This window comes from Piliocolobus tephrosceles, chromosome 4 (genome assembly GCF_002776525.5).
Source record: "Piliocolobus tephrosceles isolate RC106 chromosome 4, ASM277652v3, whole genome shotgun sequence".
NCBI classification, from domain to species: Eukaryota; Metazoa; Chordata; class Mammalia; order Primates; family Cercopithecidae; genus Piliocolobus; species Piliocolobus tephrosceles.
The window spans coordinates 56,879,299-56,901,138 of record NC_045437.1 but is presented as its reverse complement, the minus strand read 5'-3'; the positions used below and the strand labels follow the sequence as shown (position 1 = coordinate 56,901,138).

The following is a 21,840-nucleotide window of genomic DNA, read 5'->3' as shown; positions in this document are numbered from 1 at the left end:
AAGTAGAGCTTCTTTTCCTTCTGTTCCTCAGATTTTTCCTTTTTAATCTTTACAGGTGCTTCTTCCCCATTCTCTTTAAGTGTTGATATTCTTCAGGGTTTGATCCTACCCCTGCAGTACTTCTCACATAGTATTCTCTTTCTGGGTAAACCAAATGCTTCTTTTTAGCCCATGTTGGCTACAGACATGTACTGTTTGTATATGTCATGGATTACTGCATATCTCTACTTGGATATCTCATAAACACTCAGATTCAGCATGTCCAAAATTGAACCCATCGCCCCCTCCTCAAGTCTACTTCAGTATTTCTCATTCACTCTATTGCTCCAATCAGAAACTTGGTTGTCTTCCTTGACTCCTTATTCTTCCTTGACCTCACAGCCTATTATCAGGATCTCTTAATTTAATGACTCAAGTAACTCTTCCTGCATTTTTTCTGTACCTACCACTATAACTTTTGGTCATGCTAGCATTATGTCTTGCCTGGGCTTTTGCAACAAATTCCTAATAGGCCTCTTCACTTAGGAGAGTAATTTGGTTAACAACAACAACAAAACCCAAAACAATAATTTGGTTAATTACTGTTTCAGAGTAACCTTTCAGGCATGTAAGTTTGACCCTCTGATCACCTGCTGAAAACTTTGAAAGCATTCTCTACTTCTGTTGCCCTTTGTATGAAGCCCAAGTCTAACATGGCTTATTATGGTGGACCCCGAACAAACTAACTTGCCTCTTCAGTCTCATTCTTACGCTTATTTGAGGCACACTATACTCCAGACAAGCTGAACTTCCTTGGAACACTCCACTTCTAACTAACCTGGCTAACTGCTGTATCTCCTTTTGATTCCTAGCCTAAGATGGGTCCCCTGCTTTATGAGTGGAGAGTCTCCTCCCTTTACTCTGTCAAAACACTCATTGTATTGTATTATATGTTTGTGTCTGGTCAGATCAAGTTCCTTTATATTCCCCATTGCCTAGGACATGCACTTTGCACACTTTATAAATTAGCTATGTACTGAACCAGTGACTAAATGAACTTCCAGCTGCTCTTTCACTGCTCTGTCTATTCAAGTTTTGACATTCTAAAAAATTGACTTGTGTGGTTTCATCCTTCAGGCATCAGGAATATGACATGACAAGGTGTGTGTCACTGTTTTTAATGCATGCTTGTAATTTTCTCTTTAATAACCTGTTTTGAATAGCAGTGTAGTCCCATGGCTAATTAAGTTCCAAAAGGATATATATATGTATGTATGTATATATCTATTAGTCTCCATCCTACCCCTACCCCACAGCAAGCTACCCAGTTCTTCTCCAAGAGACAAAAATATTACTAGCTTCTTATATTTGTAGAGAATTACTTCTTTTTCATTTTTCAGGAAAATCTGTGCTTATATATCTCTATTTACATGTAGTATAAATATGTGTAAATATATACTTTTTCCTACAGATGTTATATTGTATGTACTGGAATGTAATTTACTTTCACTTAATAATAATGATATATTGGAGAACCTTTGAGTAGATAAATAATAGTCTCATTCTTTCTTGTACTGCATTTCATTAGGGAGTAAATACACTACAATTTATTTAACCAGTCTTTTACTGATGACATTTACATTTGTGCCTAATCTGTAGCTGCTACACAGCCAGTACTGTAGTATTTAATGGTCTTAAACTCTTGACATTTTATACATACATGAATATATCTGTAGGGGAAAATTCTAGAAGTAGAAGCACTGGGTCAGATAATTGTGTGTGTGTGATTTTGATAGATCTTGTTGACTTGTCTTCCATAGATAGGAATTTACCTTACTATCTGCAAAAATGCCTGTTTCCTCATACTCTTGTCCACACAGTGTACATTACACTTTTGAAATACGCTGGCTTGGATTGTGAAGTTCAGGCTGTGCCTATAGAATTTTTTTTTTTTAAGTGACCCTGTAAAGGATAACATGCTTAATTTATGAAGTGTTTGTGAGGTCCAGACATATAATAGAAAACATCTAAGTTCTGATGTTTATCTATCATAGCCAATATAGAAAAATAAAAGATGTATCATATATTATGTCTATGAGAATAAAGTAATTTTTTAGTTAAAATTTTTTGAGAAATAAGCATTATAGTTTTACTTACTAAAATTATAACCTGAATTTATTTACTAAAACTAAAACCTAAAGAGTCCTTTAAGGTGTACAATTCAGTGATTTTTTTTTTTAGTATGTTCATGAAGTTGTAAAATTATTACCACTGTCCAATTTCAGAACATTTTTATGACAAACCCTAAAAGAAACTCATACCCATTAGCAGTCACTCTGCATTCCCCTCTCATTCCAGCCTTTGGTATCTGCCACTAATCAACTTTTTATCTTTGTAGATTTGTTTGTTTTGGACATTGAGTATAAACGAAACTGTACGATACATAGCCTTTAGTGTATAGCATCTTTCACTTAGCATAATCCATACTCAAGTTTGCCACTATAGTAACTTGTTTTCAGTACTTTTTTTATAGTTGAATAATATTTCATTTCATCTATCCGTTAATCAGTAGACATTTGGGTTTCCCATTCTTTGGCCATTATAAATACCATTCATATACAAGTTTTTGTGTGGACATAAAATAACTGAAAATTGTTTTCAGTTTTTGTAGGTTATACCTAGAAGTGGAATTGCTGGATCATATGGTAACTCTATACTTAACTTTTTGAGGAACTGCCATATTATTTTCCAAAGTGGCTGTATTATTTTGCATTCGCACTAGTAATATTTGAGGGTTCCAATTTTCCACATCCTGGCCAAAACTTGTCATTTTCCATCTTTTTTATGGTGGGTATGAAGTGGGTCCTGGTGGGTCATCCTGGTGGGTATGAAGTGGCGTTTTGTTGTGATTTTGATTTGCATTTCCCTAATGATTAATGATGTTGAACATCTTTCCATGTGTTCATTTACCATTTGTTTTTTGTTTTGTTTTGTTTTCTTGTTTTTAAAGGATAGAGTTTTATTCTGTCGCCCAGTCTGGAGTGCAATGGTGCGATGTCAGTTCACTGCAACCTCTGCCTCCTGGGCTCAACTGATCCTCTCACCTCAGCCTCCCAAGTAGCTGGGACTACAGGTGCACACCACATCCGGCTAATTTTTATATTTTTTGTAGAGACAGGTTTCACCACGTTTCCTAGGCTGGTCTCATACTTGGCTCAAGGGATCTGCCCATCTTGGCCTCCCAGAGTTCTGGGATTACAGACTTGAGCCACCATGCCCAGCCATTTGTATGTCTTTTTTGGAGAAAGATCTGTTCAAATCCTTTGTTCACTTTATAATTTGGTATGTTTTCTCTTTTTTTTGAGACGGTGTCTCACTCTGTCACCCAGGCTGGAATGCAGTGGCATGATAATAGCTCATTGCAGCCTTACCTCCCAAGACCAAGTGATTCTCCCACTTCAGTGCCTGAGTAGCTAGGACCACAGGCACATTCCACCTTGCCTGGCTAATTTTTTTTAGAGGGGATTGGGGTCGGGGAGAGACAAGGTCTCACTGTGTTACCCAGCCTGGTCAAACTCGTGGGCTCAAGTGATCCTCTCGTCTCAGCCTCTCAAAAGTGCTGGGATGACAGATATGATCCACTGTGCCCAGTCAGTATTAATCTTTTTTATTGTTGAGGTATAAAAGTTCTGGATACTACTGCCTTATCTGATATGCTTTACAGATACTTTTTCTCATTCTAAGGGTTGTCTTTTCCCTTTCTTGATAATATCCTTTGAAACACAAAAATTTTTAATTTTGATTAAGTCCAGTTATCTGTTTTTTCTTTTGTTGCTTTTGCTTTTGTTACGTCTAAGAAACCATTGTCTAATCCAAGATGAGACCTACCTTTATGTCCTTCTACTTATGTAGGCCTTTCCATAGACTATATTACCTTAAATGTTTATGTTCTTCCTTCATCTTAACACTTGTTCTTGACCTTTTAACATGGAAAACAAATTAAGCATTTGTCAGCAAATACGCTGCAAGTGTTTGGTAAAGGATGAGTAAGGCCTTGAAATACCTTGCAACTCTAGTCTCAAAGTCATCTCTTTGTTACCAGAGTTGAAGGGTCGGAGAAGGTTGTCTTTTATCTGTGTGCCTACACACATATGTGCATATATGGTATAATTTATCAGTATTTACAGAGACCATAGTAAGCACAGCACAAAACCAGGCTTTAAGAGATACATGGGAAATAGAGTTTAAATGGTAAATATGGTAAAGATGCTTTTATGGTTTTTGGGTTTTTTTTTTCATGATCATTTTTTAATGTTACTTTAAAATAGATGAGTGGAATGTGATTCAATTTAGTAAAACAACAACAACAAATCAGCTTTATTAAAACATCTGAGAAAGCTGGGTGCGGTGGCTCACGCCTGTAATCCCAGCACTTTAGGAGGCCAAGGCGGGCAGATCACATGAGGTTGGGAGTTCAAGACCAGCCTGACCAACATGGAGAAACCTCATCTCTACTAAAAATACAAAATTAGCCAGGCGTGGTGGCACATGCCTGTAATCCCAGCTACTCAGCAGGCTGAGGCAGGAGAATCGCTTGAACCTGGGAGGCGGAGGTTGCGGTGAGCCAGGATCATGCCATTGCACTCCAGCCTGGGCAACAAGAGTGAAACTCCATCTCAAAAAAAAAAAAAAAAAAAAACTCTGAGAAAGATGGAAAAATAAATATATTAGAAAAGGTTTTTAAAAGGGAGAATGTTAAAAACACATAAAATTATAGCTTATACATTCTGAAGTAAATACTGATAAGTTGATATCATAGCTAGAATTTGTTTCAAAATAACCCAGTTGTGGGGATAGAAATAGCTGTAGGATTGACGATATGTTGAAAATTAGTGAAGCTGAATGTAGGGGGTTATCATCTATTGTGTAAGTTTGCAATTTTTTATAATACTTTAAATTTTTTTGCTGGGTACAGTGGCTCATGTCTGTAATCCCATCACTTTGGGAGGTTGAAATGGGTGGATCACTTGAGCCCAGGAGTTTACGATCAGCCTGGGCAACATGGCAAAACCTCGTCTCTACAAAAAAAAACCTTGTAGAAATTAGCCGAGCATGGTGGTATGTACCTGTAGTCCCAGCCACTGATGGCTGAGGTGGGAGGATCCCTTGAGCCCCAGAGGTTGAGGCTGCAGTGAGCTGTGTTCGTGCAACTGCATTCCAGTCTGGGTAACAGAGGGAGACCCTGTCTCAATAAAATAAAATTAATTAATTAAAAAATTGTAATGAAAATTCTTCTTCAGAATGCCTCTGCACACAATCCCATTTACAGTAGCCACATAAACAATAAAATACCCAGGAATACAGCTAACCAAGGAGGATAAAGAGAGCCATACAATGAGAATCACAAAACATTGGTGAAATAAATCAGGGATGATGCAAACAGAAAAACATTCCATGATCATGGATAGGAAGAATCAGTGTTGTTAAAATGGCCATACTGCCCAAAGCAATTTACAGATTCAGTGCTATTTCTGTCAAACTACCAATGACATTCTTCACAGAATTAGAAAAATCTATTCTAAAATTCATATGAACCAAAAAAGAATCTAATAGCCAAAACAATCCTAAGCAAAAATAACAAAGCCAGAGGTATCATACTACCCCATTTCAAGCTGTACTGCAAAGTTGCAGTAACCGAAACAGCACGGTACTGATACAAAAACAGACACATAGACCAGTGGAACAAGATCGGGAACCCAGAAATAAAGCCACATACCTACAACCATCTGGTCTTCAGCAAAAACAAGCAATGGGGAAAGAACTCCTTATTCAGTAAACGGTGCTGGGGAGACTGGGTAGCCACATGCAGAAGATTGAAACTAGACCCCTTCCTTTCACCATACACAAAAATTAACTCAAAATGGATTAAAGACAAATGTAACACCTCAAACTATAAAACCCCTGGAGGAAAACCTGGCAAGTACCATTCTGGGCATTGGCCTTATCAAAGAAATGTATGACCAAGTCCCCAAAACAATTACAACAAAAATAAAAAAAAATGAGAAATGACAAAAGAGCTTCTGCACAACAAAAGAAACTGAGTAAACAGACAACCTACAGAATGGGAGAAAATATTCACAAAGTATGCATATGACAAAGGTCTCATTTCCAGAATTTATAAGAAACAATTCAAGCAAAAAGCAAACAGTCCCATTAAAAAATGGGCAAAGGGACACACTTGCTTTCTTAAGTCGCCTGCTTATTCCTCTTCCAAGTTGTGCTTTCCTTCTTTTCTTTCCTTTCCTTACTGTTGTAAAGCTTTTCTTTTTCTTTTTCTTTTTTTTTTTTTTTGAGACAGAGTCTCTCTCTGTCACCCAGGCTTGAAGCAATGGCATGATCTCGACTCACTGCAACCTCCACCTCCTGGGTTCAAGTGGTTCTCCTGCCTCAGCTTCCCGAGTAGCTGGGATTCCCGCCACTATGCCTGTCTAATTTTTGTGTTTATAGTAGAGATGGAGTTTCACCATGTTGGCCAGGCTGGTCTCAAACTCCTGACCTCAGGTGATCCACCTGCCTCGGCCTCTGAAAGCGCTGGGATTATAGGCATGAACCACCATGCCCAACTGTAAAGCTTTTTAATAAACTTTCATTCCTGCTCTGAAAGAAAAAAAAAATGGGTAAGGGACATGAACAGATACTTCTCAAAAGAAGACAGACGTGGCCAACAAGTATATGAAAAAATACTCAACATCACTAATCATTTGAGAAATGTAAGTAAAAACTGCAACAAGACACCATCTCACACCAGTCAAAATGGCTATTATTAAAAAGTCAAAAAAATAACAGATGTTGGCCAGGTTGCAGAGAAAAAGGAACACTCACATACTGTTGGTGGAAATGTAAATTAGTTCAGCCACTGTGGAAAGCAGTGTGGAGATTTCTCAAATAACTTAAAACTATTCAACCCAACAGTCCCACTGCTGGGTATATACACAATGGAAAATAAATTATTACTACAGAAAATACACCTATACTTGTATGTTCATTGCAGTACAGTTTATAATAACAAAGACATGTAATCAACCTGGATGTTCGTTAACAATGAACTAGTTAAGCTGGAGCTAAACATTGGATAAATACCAGATACAAAGATGGTAACAATAGACCCTGGGATTACTAGAGGAGGGAGGGTGGGAAGGTTGAAAAACTAGCTATTGGGTACTCTACTCACTACCTGGGTGTTGGGATCATTTGTATACCAAACCTCGATGACATGCAGTTTAACCCGTGTAATAAACCTGCATATGAACTCCAAACCTTAAGTAAAAGTTAAAAAAAAAATGCCTCTACAGACCAAATATTTCTCTTGGTTTCTGATCTACTTTTAGATACTATCACATGTATTTCCTGCCACTATCTTAAAACTTACCAAAAACGGAATCCATTGCCTTTATCCCCATATTTCTATGTTTGCATTCTGTCTGTTGGTTAGTGGAGACACCATATATCTGGTTTCTCAAATAGAAATCTTTTTTTTTTTTTTTTTTCAGACGGAGTCTCGCTCTGTCGCCCAGGCTGGAGTGCAGTGGCGCTATCTCGGCTCACTGGAAGCTCTGCCTCCCGGGTTCATGCCATTCTCCTGCCTCAGCCTCCCAAGTAGCTGGGACTACAGGTGCCCCCCACCACACCTGGCTAATTTTTTGTATTTTTAGTAGAGACAGAGTTTCACTGTGTTAGCCAGGATGGTCTTGATCTCCTGACTTCGTGATCCACCCGCCTCAGCCTCCCAAAGTGCTGGGATCAAATAGAAATCTTACTGATATTGCCAACTTTCCTCATTCCTTGAGGATGTTTGCCCCTGGCTTACCCACACTCTCAGCAAAATGGCCTTGCTTGTCTTTTCACCACCAAGAAATATAAGCAACCAGAAAAGAACTACAAGTCAGCCACATCTACCCAACTACTAGCATCTGTGCCTATGACTCCCTTTCTTACTTTACTGAGGACACATTTTTTCTCTTCCTCTTTTAGGCCCCTTTCCTCCACTCGTATGCTGGATCTTACCTCTCTTCACCTGCCCAGTCACAACTTCAGTGGTCTCTCTGTGCTGCATCAACAGTTATTTTCTTCACTGAATCATTTCTATCAATATGGGAATGCTGTTATTTCTCCCATCAAAAAAAAAAAAAAAATCCTCTTAGGCTGGGTGTGGTGGCTCACACCTGTAATCCCAGCACTTTGGGAGGCTGAGGTAGGCAGATCGCTTGAGCCCAGGAGTTTGAGACCAGCCTGGGCAACATGGGAAACTCCTTCTCTACAAAAATTATCAAAGGTAAGCAGGGCATGGTAGCACATGCCCATGGTCCTACCTACTCAAGAGGCTGAGGTAGGAGGATTCCTTGAGTCAGGGAGGTGGAGATTGCAGTGAGTTGAGATCCAACCACTGCCTCAAAGAAAAAACAAAAACCTCTTGACTACTCTCACTTTTAGGCATTGCTCCTATTTTATTTGATCTGTTAGCAGCATTTGACACAGTTAATTCACTCCCTTTTGTTTGAAATACCTTCACTTAGCTTCTGTGACTACTCTTCTGATTTTTCTTCTTTTTCTCTGGTAACTTCTTGATCTCCTTTGCTGGTCTCTCATTTCCCTGACCTCTGTACAGAACTTTAAAGATCAGAACTTCTCTCATTCTCTTAGTGGTCACATCCACTTTGATTGTCTTAAAAAATACTGTCTATATTGGTGTTTTGCAAACCTTTTTTCCATTATTGCTCTGCCTGAGAAGCCTTTTGACTACTTTATTGCCTAATCACCCCTTCGCAGTGAAATTTCTCTACATCTATTTACAGGTTGTGGCCCTTCGAAGGGCCATAAACCATTGTAGTATCTAAGATCTGCCCTTCCAAAGAGCCAGTTTTTACCACCTTGGGGATATCACCCCCACTGAGAATGCATGATTTGAATTGACAATCCCCAAACTTTTTTCTTCAGCTTTGACCATCTCCAGTCTATTAGACAGCCTACTTCATATCTCCACTGGACAGGTATCTTAAACTTCACATGTACGAAACCAAACTCATAATCTGACTTTAGCCTTATTTGCCACACGGAGCTTCAATGATCTCATTCTTCTTTATGTATCTTTAGTTCTGGCAGCACTGAATTTGAAATATACATTTTACCCTAGTGGTAAAAGGGCTTAGAAGAGTGATCATTTATTCCCCTAACTGAAATTGGCCACGCTTTGAAATTAGAAATTTCCGTGACTCAGGGCCACTATCGTCATAGGCTTCCCATAAGTAGAGTGGAGCAGCAGTTGGGATGACAGAGTAGGGGAATAGTAACATTGCACTGACAGTTGAAAAACATTCCACAAGATCCCTGTCTCATTACGATGTATGCATAAGAGAAGGTGATATGTATATGTAGCTGTGAAAAGTTCACAGAATAGCACAGCTATATTGGTATGGAATTCCCTTTTGGGTAAATAAAAATTTAAGCCAGGGCACAATTAGATAGCATTGCTTAAGTGTGTTCAGGAGAACACCTGGGAAAGAGTTCTTCAGAATTTTGAACTTTTGGCAACATGTTGCTTCAACACCACCACTGTAAAAGTCTTTGGTATTCTAAATAGGAAATCTTTTATTCTTTAACACATGAGTAAAGATACATTTAGTATAGTCTGTTACCGAAAGGAATGTAGATATGAAGAACAACCTTTTAATTGAGACTTATAGGTTTTGAGATTTAGTTAACTTTTTTTTTTTTAACATTGTTACTATTTCAGCTAGAATCATAATCATATTACATCGTGATTTTAGAATTTTGGTTTTTTTGTTCTCTTTACAAGTGGTTTTGGACTGTGTTGTAACCCTGCCTTTCCCCAGCCCCAAATATGCTGAATAACATTAGGAAACTACAGTGATTTAATACCTTTTTTTTTTTTTTTGAAACGGAGTTTTGCTCTTATTGCCCAGGTTGTCCAGGCTGGAGTGCAATGGCCTGATCTCGGCTCACTGCAACCTCCGCCTCCCTGCAACCTCTGCCTCTGGGGTTCAAGTGATTCTCCTGCCTCAGCCTCCCTAGTAGCTGGGATTACAGGCATGCTCCACCACGCCTGTCTAATTTTGTATTTTTAGTAGAGACGGGGTTTCTCCATTTTGGTCAGGCTCATCTTAAACTCCCGACCTCAGGTGATCCACCCACCTCAGCCTCCTAAAGTGCTGTGATTACAGGCGTGAGCCACTGTGCCTGATTTAATACTTTTTGATGCTATCATAGCTCTTTTATGACATTTTTCTTATTATTCTTATGCAAATTCTGAATGAAACTTTTCTAAAAAGCTGCACAGTGGGCCCTTCTAAATAATAATGCTACCTTAATTGTTAGTGTGCAGCTCAACAGATCTGAAGTTTCCCCATCAGCCCATAGGAACTGAGCACTACTGAGTTTTTACATCCCTTTTCAAAACAATAGATGAGGTAAGAATTTGAAAATTCATAGTTTGTTTTCAATATGAATAAAATTTGTCCCATTTTTAAGTTGTATTTTCTAAATGAAAACCTTAGCTATATCATTTCCTTTTTCCTCTCCTTGTGTCAGACTTTCAGGTTTGTGTTTAATGTCTAAGAAAATAAATACTAAAACTTTTGGTTTAGTTAAAAAACTAACATCTTAAGAGTGATAAACCAAACAGAAAAGTCTCTATGTTTGGCGAAGTCACATTCCCCAGAGATTTACTAAACAGCAACAGCACTGTTACCAGTGTCAGCTGAGACATTATTTATGTCCTTCTCTAATGGCTTCTTGTTCCACTAAAGCTATTGAAGAAGGTGTAATGCTACATAGTCCTCATGAAGGATTCTTTTCCTCACTGCTTAGATTAGCTAACACAACCTGAATATCAGAGTTTGAGACTTTGACTTGTGCTGAATCTGCTGCTGACCTGCTGCATGACCTCCAACAAATCAAATTTCTTTCTGTCCTCATTTACTGGTCAGTGGCACCTAGGAATAAATTGACATTTACTGTTAGATTATAAATAATAACTGCTTTGAGGTAGTTGGCAAAACCAAGATATAATGTGTAACTATTAGTGTAGTTAACATTACTATGAATATTACTGTGTAGTTAACTTCTACTTTCTAAATAATGCTTTTTTGTAGCATCCTTTTCATTTTAGTCTATTTTAAAGCAACATTTGACAATCTTTGTTTTCCCAACTTTTCTCCATTTTGCGGTTATGATAAGATTATAATATAAACATATTAAAGAGGAGAATTATTTTCATGTTCTTGAAGGAGCATCCTTTTAGAATTCTTTTAATAAGCTGAAAAAAGGAATTGTATCTGTTTTAAAAGACCAATCTTAAACCTCTTTAGACAATGAAAGCTTACTAACATGTTTTTCTATGATTTAACTTGGAAAGATGGCAGTACAATTTTTGAATTTGGATTCTACAGTGGTAGTTGTTTTAATAACTAAATATACAATTGATTGGAACCACTATTTTATGTACCTAATTATCATTTAAGAAAAATGGGGCCGGGCACAGTGCAGTGGCTCATGCCTATAGACCCAGCACTTTGGGAGGCCGAGGTGAGCAGATCACTTGAGCCCAGGAGTTTGAGACCAGCCTGGGCAACATGGCAAAAACCGGCCTGTACAAAAAGTATAAAAATTAGCCGGGTGTGGTGGCAGGCACCTCTGGTTCCAACTACTCGGAAGGCTGAGGGGGGAGGATCACTTGAGCCCGGGAGGCAGAGGTTTCAGTGAACTAAGGTTGCACCGTTGATTTCTAGCCTAGGCGAGAGTGAGACCCTGTCTCAAAAAAGAAAGAAAGATGGAAAACCTGTTATTTAAGACAAGTTTTAATCAATCACCTGATGTGAAGTGGCAAAGGTTTTACCGTCAGTGTGTTCTAAGATAATTTATCTGATGCGGAATGACTTGGAAGAAAGTATTTCCTTCAAGTGTCTGTTTACCAACCACTTTGAATAAGCTTATGTATTGTACTCTTCTTCTGGAAACAACATTGTTCTGCCAGACACTTGGTCTGAATGTGTGATTTTACAATTCAGAGTAATATTTCTTTGTTCTTCTGAGAATGGATATTTATGCAGGTTTTCCTCTTAGTTGCTGCTTGAGAGGTACAGGAGATAATTAGTTTTATTAGCATATTTTTAAAAGTCTATTAAAAATGCTTTTAAATTATTTGGTGGTATTCTGATTGGAAATGGAAGGGGTTGCTAGAGGTTTTATCAAGAATAGATACACTTTATATTTTAATTTATTGGCATGTAAGCTAGATTTTCCTATTAATTTTCTTTACATAGCTGTATTCATGTGAATCACCAGTGACTACTTTTTAAAAATATGTGTAAAAATTTTTAAATTATATTTTTTGTAGTAATATTTTATAAAGCATTGATTTGTTATATTTTTAATTTATCATACTTTAAACAAAACAGATTTAAACAACTTCAAAGGGTTTGGAAATAGCCATTATAAACAATCTTATAACTGAAGTTTTATTTTTGCTAATAATTTAAGTTGTTGTTCTTATACATATTTAGGTTTTGAAATTTTTATAAAGGTGTAGGCAGGGCGTGGTGGCTCATGCTTGTAATCCCAGCACTTTGGGAGGCCAAGGCAGGCAGATCACCTGAGGTCGGGAGTTCAAGACCAGCCTGACCAACATGGAGAAACCACATCTCTACTAAAATTACAAAAGTAGCTATGCACGGTGGCACATGCCTGTAATCCCAGCACTTTGGGAGGCCAAGGCAGGCGGATCACCTGAGGTCGGGAGTTCGAGACTAGCCTGACCAACATGGAGAAACCACATGTCTACTAAAATTACAAAAGTAGCTATGCGTGGTGGCGCATGCCTGTAATCCCAGCTCCTCGGGAGACTGAAGCAGGACAATCACTTGAACCGGGGAGGCAGAGGCTGCGGTGAGCCGAGATCGCGCCATTGTACTCCAGCCTGGGCAGCAAGAGCAAGACTCTGTCTAAAAAAAAAAAAATTCTTTTTATGGGATTGCAGGCATGGTGGCATATGCCTGTAATCCCAGCTACTTGGGAGGCTGAGGCAGGATAATTGCTTGTTGAACTTGGGAGGCAGAGGTTCTGGTGAGTTGAGATCGTCCACTGTACTCCAGCCTAGGTGACAGAGCGAGACTCCGTCTCAAGAAAAAAAAACAAAATTATAAAGGTCTTAATATCTTAAAAGTATGAAGAAAAATTTTCATACAAACATCCAAAGAGGAACTGATAAAAATAATGTTCACTTTGGGGGAAGACTTGGCATATGTATGGTCATATACCACAATCCTATGATTAGGGTAGTTAGAAATAGAAAAAAAAAAATAGAGTTTGTAATCCTAGGTATGTCAGAAACAACTGCAACCTTTTAAAAAACTGCTTGGATCTGAAAATAATTGATTGTTGCTTTTTTGTATTTTTCCTAACGTTCTACTACTATATCCTCTTAATAAAATACATATTTTTGTTAGATTTTTAATATTCTGACTTTTAAATACTTGTAATGAAATTTTATTAGTATTCTTGGCTGACTTATTTTGGCTCTTGTCTCCTCCATTTGCAACCAAATTATACTTTATATGCTAGACAAGGTTTATGCCAGCCTAATTGGTTGCTGGCATTTCTTAGCCTCACAGCTGCTGTGAACTCAGCTGTGAACTAGAAAACATATAATAGGATCCTGTATTCAGAGACCAAAAGGCAATTGTCAACATGTAAAACTTGTTTTTGACAGCTCAATGAATATATGAGCTTTTATGACAAATAGCACTAATAGCAGATCTTAAGTAACTATCTGAAAGATTAGGAAGTCTTGAAATATGAATTCCATGTGTTTATTTTTATTCACTGAAGCAAAGATGGCTTACATTTGCATGTGTGTTCTGTTAAGTCATTTGTGGCTTTTTTCTTTTTAAAAATCGTGTGTCTTGATATTTACCAACAGATATTAAAAAGTTGAGATCTGAACTGTTTTCCCTTTAATTTCACCCTAATAAAAAGTTGAACCTTAAATGAGGTAAAAAATATTTCTTAAAATCAGCTAAACATAAAATGGCTTTGATTAAAGATTATATTTCAAAATATTATGTTTCATTTAGCAGATTTTATTTTTATAAATTTTTGACATCTAAGTTTGGGGTGAACATTACTTTTATATTAAGTTGAACCATATGAAATTGATATTTTTTTAGGTCAAATGGTTGAATGTAGACTAAATGGGAAAAAATGGCAGTCTATCAACATGAACTTCCTAACCACATTCAGAAATGTAACTAACCACTATTAATTACCTTTGTATAAGTAAAATATCATCATGTGTGATCAGTAAACAATGAGGTTAACAGATCAGGTTTATATATAGTAAAATCTTTTCTTCCATTATAATTGCTTTTTGCCTGTTCCCACTGTTTTCTTCCATTTTCTTAAGTATTTAGATACTCAGCAATAAATAAAACAAAGGCTAAACAAATATATGAGAGGCTATAGAAATACATTGAGGACAAGCAAACTGTGTTAGTAAATGGCTCATACTGAATATGATAAAAGCATCATCCTGTACCTACATTTTGTATCACTTTGATAACTTGGCATGATTTTTTGTGTCTACTGTGATTCTAACAGTCTATCGATTATATTTGGAATGTAGCTCCAAACTTTTCTTGCACACTCTTTTATTTAAAATGCCAATTGAGTTTTGTCACATACAAATATAAATGTTTCTTTACATAAATATTGGCCAGAAAAATCTTGCATTGTGAGAAAAGTACATTTTAGGAGGTTTTGGTATTGAAAACCAAGAGGTGTTCTATTGGGAAAATAATGATTGGGGAGCTATTCTGCAGGGTTTGCCTGTACTTTCCAAAACTCTTCGTGAGGCTGAGGCGGCAGTGGCTACGGCTGGAGTAGGATGCTGGGAGGTGTTGAGGAAGGAACAGTGGCTTGTACTGTGAGGGTGTCAGGAAGGAACAGGGGAGGAAGATGGTGACATCGGGGGCAGGGGCAAGTGAGCCTTGTTCAGCCACAGCCTTGGCTTTCAATCTGTGCAAGTTTAGTGAGATCACGCTGCAAGAAGCAGTGTCAGGCTGAGGACGCAGCGGACCTCGAAGAGATGATAATGAACATCGGCTCCACCCAGTTACACACTCAAAAACTGCAACTGCCGTAAAGAAGGAGCTCCCGGTATGGTAGTTCTCTGCCAGTACCCTACCACACTGACAGCTCTCCTATAGTCCTGCCTACTTACCTCCTCCCCAAGTGTCCAGCTGGTTAAGGACTATCCCCTGGGACAATTTCCCTGCAGAGAAGGGGTACCTGTTTTGCCTAGCATCTGCATTTAACAGGACAAGCTCTGACTCTGCCCTTCACACAAGTGTGATGAACCCCAGTTCCCAGGATACTTATTCAGGCCCCACATCTCCCAGCATCTCGCCCACCCAACATTTCTGGGTGGTAAAATGGACTCCAAAGTACCTGCTATTGAGGAGAAGTTCTCCTAGGTGACAAGCATTTGCTGAAGCCATGGGATATTTAGAAGCTGTCATCACCTTCATCCTGACCCTGGTCTTAATGAAGTCCCTGGAATTAATACCTTTCCATCTCCTGGCCAGCTTGTCAATGTGCCTGTCCTTCCACCTGCCATGAGTACTGGATATGGGAGGAGGTCCCTACCTGACCTCACCAATTTGCACTTTCCGCCAGCACTGCCCACCCGCCTGGACCCTGAGGAGACAGCCTACCTTAGTCTGAATAGGGGCAACAGTACTTCCAATTTGACTCACATCATGACTCACCTGGGCATTAGTGAGGGCCTGGGCCTGGTGTTGGGCCCAGGTCATGATGCACCAGGACTTTGTTCACCTCTTAGCCACCCATCCCTGTGGTCCTCCCTAAGCAATCCTGATCTCCAGGCTTCCCTGAGCAGTCTTCAGATCCATCTTCAGGGCTCCCACAGCCACCCCTCACTACCTCCGTCCTCCTTGGCCCACCATGCCCTGTCTACTACCTTCCTGGGCCACCCCTCACTAAGTACCCTGGCCCTCCCCCTCCTCCTCCCCCTCTTCATCCTCCTCTTCCTCCCCTCCCCCTCTTCCTCTTCCTCCTCCTCCTCTCGTTCTCCACTTTACTCTTCATCTGCCCCTAATTTACTCAACCTCTACTCCTGGGCCTCCCCCCCACCACTGCCTTGTACCCCTCAGCCCCTAAGTTTGCCTGCGGGTCCAGCTGATGCCAGAAGGTCCCAACAGAGCAGCCTAAACAGTTTTTGCCAATGTCACCCATCCTATCTTCCATCACTCAGGGTATCCCCCTGGAGACCAGTAATCTACACATCCAGCCACATACCCCAAAGTCTCTGCAGCAGCCAGACTTGCCCTCTCAGGCCTGCTCAGTGCAGGTGGGCAGCCCCTGGGCAGGCAATTGGATTGTGGAATACTACCCACCTTGGCCCCCTGGGGTTGGGCAAGTCTTCACTGGCCAATGAGTGACTTCAGCCTGGGGAACTGGAGCAGTTCAGCATGGAGAGCCCATAAACCAGCCTGGTGATGGATCCCCCTGGCTTTTCCAAAGGGCCTGGATTTTTAGAAGGTGAGGGGCCCGTGGCCAGCCCTCAGGATCCCCACACCCTCAACTACCAGAACTTGACCCCCCACTGCTCCTGCTGTGGCTCAAGTCTTAACATCATCCTCATAGGAGACTTCTCCCCAGGTTTCTCTAAGGAGATGGCAGCAACCCTGGCTGCTGTGTCTGGCTTTGAGGTGTCAGTAGTAGGATTGGAGTTGGGGCTAGGGCTGGAAGATGAGCTGTGCATGGAGCTACTGGGCCTGGAAGGGCTATACATGCTGAGTGACCCAGTGCCCTGCTACCCGATCCTGCTCTGGAGTATTCATCACCATCCCTCTTCTTGGCCCTGTCCCCCATTACTGTCCTTTTCCTCCCTTACCCCGGCTAGTGGAGACTCCACTCTGCCCCCCAGATCCTCTCTGTAGCATGAACGAAGGATCCCAAGAATGAGAAAAAGCACAGAGTTTGTCCAGGTGGCCCTTGAATTCTGTACACGGGTGGGCCTGGAGGAGCTCAAAGGAGGGCCACAAGCACTTGCAACTTTGAACCAATTGCCTGGAGGTCAAAGCCTGTTGGAAAGCTGGGGATATGGAGGGGAACCTGGGAGGCAGGGCTTGTCCGGATTCCTAGGGGTAGGCATTGCCAGCCCCTCCTCATCACCCTTTCCCTCTCAATGGAGGAGAGTGCCACAGTGGGTATTATTTTTAATTAAATATATTTTAATAAAAAATCAAAAAAAAATTATTTGCAAGTGTTTTGTTTTACTTCTAACATGACATTTTCTATACTAATTTATCTTTACAACTAGATTGAATTAAAATGGAAAACTTTTAAATATGTCTCTGGATTTTAAGTTTTAAAAAGCCATAGAGTTTTTGAAACTATAAGTTATCTTTTATATGGTAGTACTGATTTTATGTAACAATGTAAACTTAGAATTTTCAAATCTGACTTCATTTTCTATGAATATGACTTATGACTTAAAGATGGATTGAGTCTTCTGGTCAAAATAGTACACTAAAGTTCATGTATTGGCGTTCTTCTGTCTCAAACACATAAGAGGAAACCAAAAAGGCATAGCTGAGCTCAAAAACAAGATCATGGATTAGTAATGGAATAGGAATTCTAAGAGATGGGTGAGGCTGAAGCAGGCATGGATGTCAAAAGTGATTCCTGTAGGATGATGTGGGAGAAAGAGACTTTAAAAAAGGAGAGTCAGAATCAGTTCCATTGTTTGAAGACAAGGACTTGTGTGGCTCCTCTTAAAAATGTTGGTTTTTAAATGGGGCTGATTTGCTCCTAGAGCTAGATTTATAAGAAATTTTCCGTCAAGGCAGCCCAGTACAGTTATGGTAGAAATACAGGGGTATTCAGCCACTGTGCACTGGGAAAGTCATTGACCAATTATTGTGGCTCTGTCTGTCCTGATTGGTCAGTTATCTCACCTTTAAAAATCATTAACAGGATACCTAGAAAACTCCCATGTGTGGAATTTGAGAACATTTCTAAATAACTCATGAGACAAAAAATCATGAAAATTAGAAAAATAGGTGGAACTGAACAATAACAAAAATACTACATGTAAAAACTTGTAAGATGCTGCTAAAGCAGTTCTGGGAAAGAAATGTGTAGCTTTAGCTGCTTATAAAGAAAAAAGAAAGAATAAGGATGGTGAATGACTTAAGCATTCATCTTAAGAATTTAAGGGGAAGAAACAGTAAAATATGCCCAAAGTAAGTTGAAAGAAAGAAGTAATAATAGCAGAAATTAAGTACATAATAACCTAATAAAAAAGGCTCAACAAAGCCAAGATTATTTTTGGAAAGACAAATGAACAAATCCCAGGTGAGATTAAGAGAAAAAAGTTTACCAAAATATTAGGAATGAAAATGTTGACATCATATCAGATGCCAGAGGCATTAAACAGATACTATGAGCTTGATGCCAAAAATATGGAAACTTTGTCTAAAACTCCTAGAAAAATACAATTATGAAAACAATAAAAAACTAATAATTCTATAATTATTAAGGAAATTGGATCTTATAATAATGCAAAGTAAGATGGTTTAACAAGTGCCTACCAAATACAACTATTCTAGAGTATGGAAAGGCAAAACTCTGTCATAGAAAATCATTTTATAAGATTAGCATAACCAGCCAGGCGCAGTGGCTCATGCCTGCAATCCCAGCACATTGGGAGGCTGGGGTGGGTGGATCACCTGAGGTCAGGAGTTCCAGACCAGTCTGGCCAACGTGGTGAAACCCCGTCTGTCCTAAAAATACAAAAATTAGCAAGGTGTGGTGGCACGTGCCTGTACTCCCAGCTATTCAAGAGGCTGAGGCAGGAGAATCACTTGAACCTGGGAGGCAGAGGTTGCAGTGAGCCGAGATCACACCATCGCACTCCAGCCTGGGCGACAGAACGAGACTGTCTCAAAAAAAAAAAAGGTATAACTATGATACCAAAATCGAATAAGATTGTTATGAGAGGCTGGCAGCAGTGGCTCACACCTGTAATCCCAGCACTTTGGGAGGCTGATGCAGAGGGATTGCTTGAGACCAGAAGTTTAAGACCAGCCTGGTCAACGTAGTGAGACCCTGTCTCTACAAAAAAATTAGCCAGACATGGTTGTGCATGCCTGTAATCCTTGCTATTTGGCAGGCTGAAGCAGGAGGATCACAGGCTGTAGTGAGCCACCATGATCACACCACCATACTTCAGTCTGGGCACAGAGTGAGACTCCTGAACTCTTAAAAAAAAAAAAAAAAGTAGCTTTGTGAAAGGAAAATTGCTGGCCAGTATCATTCTTAATTAATGATATAAAAATCCAGAACGAAACAGACAATGCAATTCCAATCAGAATCCCAACAGGCATTGTTTCGTGATTATTGGTTTATATGATTTTTGGAACTTCACAAGCTGATTCTAAAGTTTATATAGACATGCAAAAGGCCAAGAACATCAAAGAGACTCTTAAAGAACAATAAGGCAGGAGGGCTTATTCTATATGGCAAGACTTAATAATAAGCAAAGCTGGCCGGGCGCGGTGGCTCAAGCCTGTAATCCCAGCACTTTGGGAGGCCGAGACGGGCGGATCACGAGGTCAGGAGATCGAGACCATCCTGGCTAACATGGTGAAACCCTGTCTCTACTAAAAAAAATACAAAAAGCTAGCCAGGCGAGGTGGCGGGCGCCTGTAGTCCTAGCTACTTGGGAGGCTGAGGCAGGAGAATGGCGTAAACCCGGGAGGCGGAGCTTGCAGTGAGCTGAGATCCGGCCACTGCACTCCAGCTCGGGCGACAGAGCAAGACTCCGTCTCAAAAAAAAAAAAAAATAAGCAAAGCTATAATACTAAGTATAATTTTAGTTCAGGGATAAAGAAATAAACTAATGCATGTATGCTTGAACTATGACATAGGTAGTATTGCCGATAAGTAGAGGGGAAAGGGGATTTTCAGAAAATGGTCCTGGAAAGGAAATTGTGTTATAGAAAAAATATCAAAATGCCAATGGATTAAGGTCCCAAATATGAAAGGTTTTGTAAAATTTTATTTATTTATTTGAGTCAGTCTCGTTCTATCACCCAGACTCGAGTGTAGAGGCATGATCTTGGCTCACTTCAACTTCTGCCTCCCGGGCTCAAGCAGTTCTCCTGTCTCAGCCTCCCAAGTATCTAGAATTACAGACACCCACCACAACACCTGGCTAATTTTTTGTATTTTTAGTAGAGTTAGGGTTTCACCATGTTGGCCAGGCTGGTCTCAAACTCCTGATCTCAAGTGATCTGCCCATCTCAGCCGCCTAAAGTGCTAGGATTACAGGCCTGAGCCACCACACCCGGCTTGTAAAACTTTAAAAGGTAAGAGACTGTTTTACGATCTCAATCTTAGGAAAAATTTCATAATGTACCAAAAAACAAAAAAAAACCATAATGGAAAAACATATATTTGACTACATTAGAATCAAGAACTTAAATGCATCAAAAGGCACCATAAAGAACATGAAAAGATAAGCCACAACTTTGTAGAAAATATTTGTTATACATACAACAAAAGATTAATACCAAGAATATATATAGAATTCCTGTAGAGAAGCAGGCAAAAGAAAAAGGCCTCAACACTCAAGTCAGTATTCAAAAGGCCTGAATGGCTAACAAGCACAAAAATAGGCAAAACCTCATTAAATCAGAGAAATTAGAACCATATTTGATACATTAAATCTGACTAATATTAAGTGTTTTCATGAATGTCGAGTAATTGCTAGGGGAATTACAAATCATTATTGATACTGTGTGTTAGGTCCATATTTCATTGCTATAAAGAAATACTTGAGAGTAGGTAATTTATAAAGAAAAGAGGTTTAATTGGCTTGTGGCTCTGCAGGCTTTGCAGGAAGCATGATGCTGGCATCTGCTCAGCCTCTGGGAAGGCCTCATGAAGGCTAAGGGGGAGCAGGAGCAAGAGAGGGAGATGCCACACACTTTTAAACAGCCAGAGAACAGAACTCACTGTCGTGAGGACAGCACTCATCACCAAGGGGATGGTGCTAAACCTTCATGAGAAATCCACCCCAGTGATCTTGTCACCTCCACCATCCAATCATCTCCACTGGGCCCCACCTCCAATATAGGGATTATAGTTCCACATGAGATTTAGGCATGGATGAATATACAAACTATCATACAGCTACTATAGATAGGAAACATCATGGCACTGAAGAGAAAAGTTTTATATATGTGGACTCAATTATTCTGTATTTCTTCTCTTATATATTCTAGAGAAATTATTGCACATTTGTACCAGTACACATATGTAAGAATGTCCATAGCATCATTGTTGCTAAATGCAGAAGCATAAAACCAATTCAACTGTCCGATAGTAGAATAGATAAAATGTATATTCATGCAATTAAATACCTATTGTAGTGAAAATAAGTTATATACATTATATATATATATGACAAATGAATCACAAAAAATAGTCTTGAGCAAAAAAAAAAAAAAAACCACAAGTCTTAAAGTAGTGTTAATCCATGCATATGCAATTTAAAGAGAAGTAAACTGTTTAGATTTGTGAGTGTATATTACATTGAAAGGTAATACAACTATAAAGAAAAGCCAAAGTATGATTATCTCAAATGTGAGTGTGTTACATTTAAAGGTGATAACACTATAAAGAAAAGCCAAAGTATGATTATCTCAAATGTCAGGGTAGTTACTTTTAGTACTTTTTTTTTTTTTTTTTGAGTCGGAG

General features: G+C 39.3%; 1 protein-coding gene and 1 pseudogene across 3 annotated transcripts in view; both read left to right on the top strand.

Annotated features, from left to right (window-relative positions):
• KIF2A (kinesin family member 2A) overlaps window positions 1-21,840 on the top strand; it is an 86,049-nt gene that overhangs the window by 13,546 nt on the left and 50,663 nt on the right. The window lies entirely within an intron of this gene.
• LOC111541594 lies at window positions 14,695-18,810 on the top strand (annotated as a pseudogene).